The sequence below is a fragment of the Phodopus roborovskii genome, unplaced genomic scaffold (assembly GCF_943737965.1).
Source record: "Phodopus roborovskii unplaced genomic scaffold, PHOROB, whole genome shotgun sequence".
NCBI lineage: Eukaryota > Metazoa > Chordata > Mammalia > Rodentia > Cricetidae > Phodopus > Phodopus roborovskii.
This window is the reverse complement of record NW_026126517.1, coordinates 10,747,069-10,756,906: the sequence shown is the minus strand read 5'-3', so window position 1 is coordinate 10,756,906 and position 9,838 is coordinate 10,747,069. Positions and strand designations below refer to the sequence as shown.

The 9,838-nt window shown below is 43.2% G+C and overlaps 1 protein-coding gene across 1 annotated transcript in view; it reads left to right on the top strand.

Annotated features, from left to right (window-relative positions):
• Positions 1–525: 525 nt before the first annotated feature.
• The window catches only part of Tmem45b (transmembrane protein 45B), a 34,911-nt gene continuing 25,598 nt past the window's right edge, over positions 526–9,838 (top strand). The window contains exon 1 of the mRNA XM_051197180.1: positions 526–623. The gene's annotated coding sequence lies outside the window, so the exon portion shown is untranslated. The remainder of the gene's footprint in view (positions 624–9,838) is intronic.

Below are 9,838 nucleotides of genomic sequence, written 5' to 3'. Positions count from 1 at the left end.
GAGCAGATGGATGGAAGGATGGATGGATGGATGGATGACGACAAAAGGGGGGGGCATCTGCTTGTGTGTGTACCACCCACCAGAGCCTTCCTGAGCAGGTGAGCAGTCCTTGGCCACTTGTCCCGAGTGTGCTGGCTGTGGTTCCCTGGCTGGAGAAATTCACCAAGACAGGACTTGCTTTGCATAGGAGGAAGTCTCCATAAGTCCACCCACCAGAACCTTCCTGAGCAGGTGAGCAGTCCTTGGCCACTTGTCCCGAGTGTGCTGGCTGTGGTTCCCTGGCTGGAGAAATTCACCAAGACAGGACTTGCTTTGCATAGGAGGAAGTCTCCATAAGTAGTCCACCTGGATGAGCCAGGAGCCTGGGCTTCAGGAGCACACTCTCTAGGAAGTGCCTATGGTCCAGGGAAGGAACTGCTCTCTGAAACAGGGTCAAGGGGCGTGAAAGCAAGCGCAGTGTGGGGCTACCTGCGTGCTAGCAGGGTAGGGCCCTCAGTGGTTGCCAGCGCCTGCAGCGGGCGGGGCTGGGCTGGGCGGGGTGCGGACGCCTGCACCTCCTGGGCACCCGCGGCCACATCCGTGACCGAGGCTGACAAGTGGACACCTCTGAGGCTCGGGAAAAGGTCAGAAGTCACGTTGGGGCAGGGGCTCCGGGCCGGGAGAAAGAGAGGCACTGACTGAGGGAGTTCCACCTAGGAAGGGAGGCGCGGATCGGGAGGGGGAACGCCAGAAAGGGGACTGAGACAGATAAGGGCACACGGTTTGGAGGAAGGGTGCTGGAGTGAAGAGGATACCCAATGCCGTTGGTCGCCACTTTGGGGCTGGGAGCAGTCTTGCTCACCAGTCCCCGCGGAAGTTGCTCCTCTGCACTGTGCCCATAGGTCCCGGAGTGATTTGGGTCCACAATGTTACCGAGTGACGCGAAGGTGCGAAGTCTGGTTATCCATTCCTCCTGGGTGGAGCAGGGGGCTCCAACTTAGGTGGCATGCCTGCTGCGGAGACCCCGAGTTGTTTTCAGGCTGCCAGCTTGACTTATGCTCACTTGAAGCCTATTTGTCACTCCTTGTTAGCTAGGGCTCCACAAATCCAAGAACAAGATTCGTTCTTTAGGCCAGGAAGTCTGGTAAAGGGAGACATTTGCTACAGCCCCTCCAGCCATCATTTGGCCTCAGTCACTAAAAGCATGGAGTAAAGCTAAAGCTTGGCCCTAGGAAAGAGAACCTGAAAGGGGGGAACCTGTCTGAATCCAGAGGGAGTGGCCTTGGAAACAAGCCCCACCCTAAATGAAAACTAAAAATAAATAAAGATTTGTACTTCAGTCAGGGAAAGGTGGGACTTCGTAAGATGAAATTTAAAAAGGTTAAGAGCAGCTGCCTCTTGAAAGGTCTCAGCAACCGTTGCTTCCGTTCCTTCCGTTCTTTCTCTTTGCCCCTCTCCCCACACTGCTTCCCGAGTCGCCCCACCCTGGGTTCCATTTGGCTTCAGGATTAGTATAGCCATCAAAGCTGGAAGGCAGATGCATTTATCTAACTACACACCCATCTAAATAGCTACAAGGTTCATTGTTCACAAGCAACCTGCATCCTCGTTTCTGTCAATATGTGCTTTTTACTCAGTAGAGTCTGGATTTTGAACCCCAAGAAGCAGCTCTTTATGTCAGCTTGTTGGCTTAATGATAATGTCACCAGCTTTTCTGTAGTTTCTGGAAAAGGGGAAGATAATAAGGTTCCTTTGAATATGAGGTTCCTTTGGTTTTACAAAGTAGAGAGCCTGTGATGATCAATGAGCAAGGCGTCATTTGTTTGCACAGTATCTGTAATAGTATTAAAGAGACCCAGAATTCTTCTTTCCAAGGGCTTTGATTTGCTCTCACTGAGGAAGGTGGGAGTGGTACCAGCACTACACTTTGCCTTGTATTTTATGGCTTTTCTCCTATCTTTCTGGTAGATACTGCCTGTGATGGCCAAGGTGAAATTGTTGAGTCTCATTTTATCTGAGTTCTCCCCTGAAATGCTCTTGGTTATAGTTATGTCTTAATCTTGGACCTTAAAAAGCTATGGCGTAAAAACAACACTTTGAATTGAAAAGGTCTATCAGTCACCTGTATGTGGTAGAGAGTAATGCTGACACATAGAAAGCATGGTCAGCATGGTGACACATGGTGCTGCCCTACCAAGGGTTTGGTTTTCATAAAACATCATCAATATCTTGCAGGCAGGACAACAGAATTGGCATTTGTAGAGCACAGAGTGGCTTATGTACTGGAAGATAAGAGTAGGGTCTCTATTCCATATGCAAAACTGAATCCAACCATTCTGTACCTGGCCAGGGCTGTCCATTTATAAAATAGTAGAGTCGGGACTCCAACCTGAATGTTTTCCAAAATACCACCGCTCATACTAGGTAATTTTGTGTTGTTATTTTTTAAGTTTTATGATAGAAGACTATAATCTGTTTCTCCTAAATATTCATGTATTTGTTTTATATAGTATTTATTCTTTGAGAACTTTGTAGATGTATAAAGTGTATTACTCATATCCATCCCACAATTTCCCCCCCTCTGAACCATTCTGAACTCTTAAAACACACACACACACACACACATTCACGCACACACTCCCTTTCCAACCTCCTCTTATCTCCTTTCTTTTTAAACTCATTAAATCAAACTAACACTCCAACTACTCCCATGGGTATGGAGCCACCCAGAGTATGAGCAACCTATCATGAGCCACACCACTGAAGAAAAATGGCTATCCCTCTCAAGAGTAACCCAGTGGCCATTGACTGGCAATAGCTCCTCAGCTAAGGATGGTACCTCATGTGTCCCTCTGCTATCCATTCTGGAATGTTGGTTGTCTTGACCTTGTAGAGGTCTTCAGGTCTTATGCAGTTAACCATAGTTACTGTAAGTTTGTGAGTAGCACCCATTTAAAAAAGTATTCTCAGCAATTCTCCCTGACCTTGGACCTTGGGCTCTTACAAACTTTCTGCCATTTCTTCTGCAATGTACCCTGTAACTTGGGTACATTGGGAGAGAGGTGATATAAACATGTAACAAGTCTTTTTCTGTCCTCCCAGCCAGCTCTCAAACAATAACATGGAGACTTCTTATTAATTGTGAAAGCTTGGCCTGTACCTTAGGTAACTAACTCTTACATCTTAAATTAACACATTATACTAACCTATTTTCCATCATGTGGTGTTACCTCTCTTCCATCTTGCATCTCCTGTTTCCTCTCCTCCTCTCCCTTTCTCTCCCTGGAAATTTTGCCTATACCTCCTCCTTTCTAGCTATTGGTCATATAGCTTTTTATTATGCCAATCACAGAAATACACCTTCACACAGTGTACAAATACCCCACAACATAAGCACCCGTTTACTGCTGAGGACTCCATGGTATCATCTTCTTTGCATTGCCCACTGCAAAGAGAAGCATCTCAGATCAGAGTTGAGAGCTGCATTAATTTATGAATATAGACAAAACTATTTTGAATGCAGTTTGATACTGTACTTAGCACAATAATAGTAGTAGGCTATCCCCTAGAGCTAATGACCTCTCCAGCCAGATTCCTGGCCAGGTTTATGATACTAGGCATGAGTTCTCTCTTGTGGAGTGGGCCTTCTATCTAATGCAAAGCAGCCAGTTACCCCCATAACATTCATGCGACTATTGCAACATTGGTGGTATCTTTCCAGGTCAATCATTACTGTAGCTCTCAAGAATTCACAGCTGAATAAAACTGTTGACGACTCTTCTCCCCTGGTAGCATACAAAGAATTTTTCAGCCAGTCAGCAGGGAGGAAACGTCCAGTTCAGTACTGGCTTGGATATCCTATGATTAAAGTGTGTAATGTCTTCAGCAATAGTCTCACTATTATGTTCTGATGGGTAATCAAGAGCAATGGCAAAAAGCCTGTATTGTTTTAGGAATTGCTGGGATGCCTCTGACCAACAACACAGAGGAAAGTATCCCACATCAGGTACTGGGATGGTTTCTAGAAAGGAGAATAATACCTCTGTCTAGGGTACTTCTTTTCAAACTTTTTTTTTCCTGACTTTTCCGAGACAGGGTTTCTCTTTGTAGCTTTGTAGACCAGGTTAGCCTCAAACTCACAGAGATCTGCCTGCCTCTGCCTCCCAAGTGCTGGGAATAAAGGCATGCACTATTACCACCTGTCTATTCAAACTTTTTAAAATCTGTTTTTCAATGAGCTTATAAAATGGATTTCCAAGGGGCGTTTTCAAATTTCCTTAGTGTTAGTTACCTCTCCCACAATGCTTTCCTGTGCAATCCCACACCTCCCCTTACTTAACACCTCCCATTGTTCCCTTTTTCTCTTTATATCACTGGTGTTCTACTATCCCCCTTCCCTAGGATCCTTCTAAACCTATCTGCAATTGTCCAGCTTTGGTAGCCTGGCTTTTACAGATACCACAAGTTACACACACATATCTAAGTCCAAGCTGGATCCACCTATGAAACAGAGCATGTGGCATTTGTCCTTCTGGGCCTGGATTACCTTACTTGACTGAATATTTTCCAGTCTTAACACAATTCCTAGATAGTTCATATTTTCATTTTTCTTTGCAGATGGATAAAATTCCATTGTGTTGACTCCATTTCCTAGCTGTTGTGATTAGAATGACAATGAGCATGAAAAAGCAAGGAACCCTGAACTAGTTTAGAGAGTCCTCTGGGTATATGCCTTGGATTGCTATGGCTGTATGATATGGTATATCTCTCTCTAGCTTTTTGAGGAGTCTGAACACTGACTTCCAAGGGGCCTGCACCTACTTATACTCCACCAGCAGTGGATAAACAACCCCTTCCCCCACATCCTTGCTGGCATTTGTTGGTTTTAGTTTTCCTGATACCCCATTGTGAATGGGGTAAGATGAAATCTCAGTATAGTTTTATTTTTCATTTCTCTGATTGCTGGGGATGATGAGCACTTTTTACAATGTTTAATATTAATCATTTATATTTATTCTTTTGAGAACTCTGTTCAGTTCCAAAGTCCACTTTTTAATGGGATTGTTTGCTTTGTGTTTAGTTATTTTTGCATCCTACATACAGATGTATATCTGTCAAAACAAACAAACACAAAAAAAGAAACATTTTCAAATTCTGTAGGCTACCTCTTTAGTTGATTACATAGTACAGCAACTTTTTAATTTCTCAACACTCAACTTGATAATTGTTGGTTGTATTTATTGCAAAACCAGATCCTATTCAGAAAGGCCTTCTCTGACTCAATACCCTGAAGTGGATTCCTTCTTCTAGAAGTTTCAGAGGTTTGGGTCTCTTATTCAAGTCTTTGGTACATTTGGAATTCATTTTTGTACACGGTAAGAAATAATCAACTTTCAGGGCTGGAGAGATGGCTCAGCAGTTAAGAGCACTTGCTGCTCTTGTAGAGGACTCAGGTTTGGTTCCCAGCACTGACATTGTAGCTCTCACCCATCCATAATTTCAGCTCCAGGGGATCTAATGCCCTCTTCTGGCCTCTGCAGGCAATGCATAGATGTGGTGCACATACATATATTCAGGCAAAATGCTAATAAATGTAAAATAATCTTTTACCAAAACTGTAAAAAAATCAACTTTCATTCTTCTACAGGAAAGATACCCAGTTTTCATTCTTTTGCAGGTAGATATTTAGTTTTCCCAGCACCATTTTTGTTTGTTTGGTTTTGGTTTTTTGGTTTTTTTTGGAGACAGGGTTTCTCTGTGTAGCTTTGTAGGCCAGACTGGCCTCGAACTCACAGAGATCCATCTGCCTCTGCCTCCCAAGTGCTGGGAATAAACGCATGTGCCACCATTGCTCAGCCCCAGCCCATATGTTGAAGATGCTGCCTTTTTTTCAATGTGTATTTTTGTTATCATTGTCAAAAAATTAGGTGGATAAATGTATTTAGACTAATATTTGAGTCTTTAGTCTGTCCCTTTGTCCAATATGTCTACTTTGTGGCGGTGTGATGCTGTTTTTAATCACTGAAGCACTGTAGTGGAATTTGAAATGAGGAGCAGTGATACCTCCTGCAGTATTTATTGTTTGGGATCACTTTGAGTACCTGGCATCTTTTTTGCTCCATTATTAATTTTAAGTTTTTTTTTTTCTGTGTAAAAGATGAATTGGAATTCTGATGCAAATGACACTCGTTTAGATTGATTTTGGTACAATGACCATTTTCACAATATTAATCCTACCAATCCATACTAGGCAGTCTTTCCATCTTCTGACTTCAGTTTCTTTAATGTTTTAAGTTTCCCATTTATAAACTGGACAGTGGTGGCACATGCCCTTTAATTCCAGCACTTCGGAGGCAGAGGCAGGCAGATCTGTGTTTGAGGCCAGCCTGGTCTACAAAGTGAGTTCCAGGACAGCCAGGACTGTTAGAGAAACCTATCTTGAACCTCTCCCCCACCCCATTTTTGTTTTTCAGCTTATCAATAATTCATTTCCTTGGTTAGGTTTGTTCCAAGGAATAATTTTAGGCAATTGTGAATGGGGTTGTGTCCTTGATTTCTTTTCAGGTGTGTGTGTGTCATTGGTATGTAAAAAGGCCACAGATTTGGATATGTTAATTATGCAACTTAGCACTTTGCTGAAACCATTCCTCAGCTCTAGGAATTTTCTGTTGTAGTTTTGAGGGTCATTCGTAAGTAGAATCTTATCATCAGCCAATAGGGATTCATTGACCTCTTCTGCATGTATCCCTTTTGTTGCTACTCTGGTCTAACTACTCTAGCTAAGATTTCAAGCACTATATTGAACAGAAACGGCAAGAGTGAACACCCTTGTCCTGTTGCCCATCTCAATGGGAATACTCTTCAGTTTTCGTCTAGTTAATATGTTCGTGGCTATATATACATGTGTTGTATGTGACCTTTATTATTTTGAGATATGTTCCCTCCACCACTAGTCTCTCAAAGGGTTTTCTCCCAAGGTTATATTGAGTTTTGTCAAAGGTCTTTTCTGAATATATTGGGATGATCATGTGATTTCTGCTTTTAGTTCACTTATGTGATGGATTACATTCATTAATATTTACTGATCCCTGAACCCCTAGACTAAAGGCAACTTGGTCATGGGGAACAGCCTTTTTGGTGTATTCTTGAATTCAATTTGCAAGTGTTATATGGAGAATTTTTGTGTCTGTGTTCATCAAGGGAGCTGACCAGCAACTTTTTGGTATCAGGGCAATAGTGGGGTTTTGTTGTTGTTGTTGTTGTAACTGTTTTAAAGGAAGTGTTTGAACAGTAGGTGAAAGTGCTAGCTAGTTCCATTGGCCCAAATAAGCAGTAGCTATGCGGGAGCTAGGGCTGATTGGAGATACAAGATAATGAATCCTCTGCTTGGGTGTTATTTTTCAATCTCTCTGCTCTGGGATAAACTTGATTTTAACTAGCTCTGTCTCTCCTGGATTCTCAGGTCCTCTGCTGTGTAGTTTTCTCGAGTTGGGACCAGCCAAGGCACTGTTTGCTCAGGTGCAGGTGCTGCAACTGCACCCTGCTGGCATGGGCAGCCTACAGTGGAGACACTGGTTAGAGGCTGTCTGTGCTTCCTACAGTATCCTGGTCCCCCACGGAGGGGGGGGTGCACATGGTGAGCCCAATGGCAATTGCTGAGGACCCCATGGATAAAAATACAGCTGTTGTGGATTTTCTGAGAGAAGCCTGGTAGCCTGGTTTGCAGTGAACTTCAGAGTCTTCCTATTTTCAGCTGCAGTGGCTGCTGAGTTGGTTGCTTTCCCAGAAAGTCCATCTAAAATGGTAGTGAAGTTTGCTGGAGAGCTGATTAAGTGGATCCGGGTGACTGAGCTGCAGCTGATGGAATTCTAAAACATTCCAGGTCCCTGGTTTCCCTAAGTATAATCAGCCATTCCTTGCAACCTGATTAAAATCTTCCATCTTATCCAGAAGTTTGCTTTGTTTGGGTTTTTTTTTTGGGGGGGGGGTTGTTTGTTTGGATGGATGGATGGATGGATGGATGGATGGATGGATGGTTTGGTTGTTTGGTTTGGTTTGGTTTCTTGAGACAGGGTTTCTCTGTGTAGTCTTGGCTGTCCTGGAACTAACTCTGTAGACCTGACTGACCTCAGACTCAGAGGTCCCCCTACTTCTAGCTCCTGACTCAGGATCTCACTACATAGCTTAGTCTAAAGCTTTCAATCCTCCTTCCTCAGCCTTCCAATTGGGAGAAATTAATCATCTTGAAATCCTTAATGAAATTAAATCATACAAAAAATATAAAATATTCAATGTGTCATAAAACCAGCTGTTCGAAGTAATGTTGATATAAACTGTTTAATGGACACTGAGCACTTACTCTTGATTCTTAGAAGCTAATTTAGAGATGTTTTATTTAGCTCATTTCATTCTCAGATTCCTGGGAAGAGTGGTTTAGAGCTACATAGAGTCTTAAAGATTAGAAATCCAATCTTTGCATTTTTCGAAGATGAAAACTAGGTTCAGGGAAAATTAAGCAAATACCTCACGTTGCTTCCTCAAATCTACTCCATTAAAGAGTAATAACTGAGAGGGGCCCTCCTGATGTTTACACTGCTTTTGGCTTGTGATGTCTGGATAATTTCCTAAATGCATAAATCACGTGATTTCTTCTGATGTATTGTATTGGTCTGAGGTCTGTAATACCAAGGAACATCCTCCCTGAATTCTGGACTAAAATATAGATGTTCCTTGACTTATGATTTGGTTATATGTCCTGATAAACACATTGTAAATGCAAAATGCCATAGTTCAAAAAATACATTTATTGCACAGTCCACCTTAGCAACCACCTTAGCAACACAGAATGCTGTGGAGTGTAGGTTGCTTGCCCTTGTGATCACATGGCTGCTGGGAGCTGTTACCTACTACTGCTGTCAAGCATTACAAGAGAAAATTATATCTCATACATGTGGCTAGCTCATAAAAATCAAAATCAGACCCTGGGGTTTAGTATCAACTGAATGCTTATGGCTTTCACATTATCATGTAGTCAAAACTTCTAAGTCTAGAGTAAGACTTCTATAAAAACAAAAACAAACAAAAAACCCAACCTTCTGTCAAAACGTTACTTATCAGTTAGCCAGGTCCTTTCACCCTAATTGTATAGAAGTTGTGGATAGAAGGGCTGGCGGACCCGAGCCCTTCATTGCTCAAGACCTATGGGCTAGAGTGGCTGCCAAGAGACATACAGCTCCAATGAGGGTTAGGCACACATTGCTCTGGGCCTTTGAAGGCAGAGACTTAAGTTCTAGGTGCTCAGGTTGGAGTCGTTAAGTATCAGTGGTCTCAACACTTTACAGATACTGTTCTCTTGTTTTCAGTGGTGGTGGCCCAGCAACAGCAGACAGTACATTCTAGTGTTACAGCTCTGATACAGGCTGTGAGTGCCAGGACCCTCAGCTCTACAGTGACACGTTTAGCTCTCAGGCTAAAGATGTCAGCATCCCCAACCCTTGACAACTGCTAGTTCTACAGCTCTTGGCCCAGATGTCTAAGTCCCCTGTCCCTGGGGTTTGCCAGTCCTCTGAAATGTTTGCCATGACTGGGGCTCACAGTTTCCCTCCTTTGGTTCATCGCCTCTGCTTCCCATCATTTCTGCTCCATCCATTGCTTGGAACTCTTCAGTGGTCCTCCTGTCACTGCTATTGCTTCTGCAGCCATCAGCACTGCTACCTCTCAACTACCTCTGCTCTGCCTGTGTTTCTCAATCTCCCTTGGTGTCCCCAGCTCATCCTGCTCTACTAATAAAAATCAACTATGATCCAGGAAAGACCATAAGAAAGAAGCCTTTTATTGCACATAATGTTGCAATAGCTCA